Source organism: Etheostoma spectabile, chromosome 4 (genome assembly GCF_008692095.1).
Source record: "Etheostoma spectabile isolate EspeVRDwgs_2016 chromosome 4, UIUC_Espe_1.0, whole genome shotgun sequence".
Taxonomy (NCBI): domain Eukaryota; kingdom Metazoa; phylum Chordata; class Actinopteri; order Perciformes; family Percidae; genus Etheostoma; species Etheostoma spectabile.
This window is the reverse complement of record NC_045736.1, coordinates 363,027-364,279: the sequence shown is the minus strand read 5'-3', so window position 1 is coordinate 364,279 and position 1,253 is coordinate 363,027. Positions and strand designations below refer to the sequence as shown.

Genomic DNA, 1,253 nt, shown 5'->3' with positions numbered 1-1,253 from the left:
TGATCAAAAATGGTTATTTAGTGCTGATTAGAAAACTATTTACATGACAGCATCAAGCTTCATATCAATGGTGTTGTCATGGTAACAAACACATAACAGAAACGTTTTGCAACATGAATACAACACATGCGGTGCAATATGAGTACAAATGTAAGGAACAAGTTTTCATACTCATATATAACTTTCTTTTTTTAACTTTGGCTCAGTCTGACTAAAAAAAAAAATCTCCGTGGCAGAGACGGCAACGGGAGTTGCATTAACCAATCAGCATGTCTGCAACCCCTTCACCAGAACTCTAACTGGTTACTATGTAAGGACTACAAACCCCACGTTCACCCAGAAATCTACTGGTACTATGTCAGGACTACTAAACCCCACGTTCACACAAAATCTACTGTTTACATTTAAGGACTCAAACGCCCAACTTTCACCAGAAATCACTGGTTACTATGTAAGACTACACCCCCACTCACCAGAATCTACTGTTTACTATGTGGGACTACACACCCCACGTTCACACAGTACTCTACTGGTTCCTATGTAAGGACTACCACCCCCACGTTCCGCAGAAAGTCACTGGTTACTATGTAGGACTACCAACCCAGTTAAAAACCCAAAAACAAACCGAAGCTGAGAAACCCTAACGTTAACCGGAACAGTCCGCGCAGACCAGAGAGAGAGAGAGAGAGAGAGAGAGAGAGATCGAGAGCGAGGGAGCGCATTTCTCCTGTTTGTGTGTTGTGGAATGATCTGAGCGGTTTTGTGGGGGGGGGGGGGGGGTGCTGTTATTTCACAAAACGCTGCGTGGCCAGGTGAGGATTTGTATTCACTCCGAGGCACGGATATTGCTCATACTCCTCCGTATGATACTTGTACTCGGCAAAAGTGCTTATCGTACCGGATACCTCTCCAGCCGGATACTGATCCCCCCTTAAGTTGTTTGTATAGGGACCAAGTAAAATGTAATGAACAAGAGTTTTCATACTCAATATAACTTTCTTTTTTTAACTTTGCTCAGCTGACAGTAAAAAAAAAAAATCTCCGATGGCAGAGACGCAACGGGAGTTGCATTTTGACGAGTACAAGTATCATACGAGTAATAGAGTCAATATCCGTGCTCGGATTGAATACAAATCCTCAACTGGCCACGCAGCGTTTTTGTAATCACAGCACCACCCCCCCCCCCCCCCCCCCAACAACCGCCTCAGATCATCACACACACACACACCGAACAAGGAGAAATGGCTCCCTCG

General features: G+C 44.5%; 1 long non-coding RNA gene across 3 annotated transcripts in view; it reads right to left on the bottom strand.

Annotated features, from left to right (window-relative positions):
• LOC116687415 (uncharacterized) overlaps positions 1–1,253 on the bottom strand; it is an 8,638-nt gene that overhangs the window by 5,368 nt on the left and 2,017 nt on the right. The window contains exon 2 of one of the 3 annotated variants that reach the window (XR_004331535.1): positions 289–299. The exons of the other annotated variants lie outside the window; for them this stretch is intronic. This is a non-coding gene — a long non-coding RNA (uncharacterized LOC116687415). The remainder of the gene's footprint in view (positions 1–288; positions 300–1,253) is intronic. 3 annotated transcript variants of the gene reach the window in all.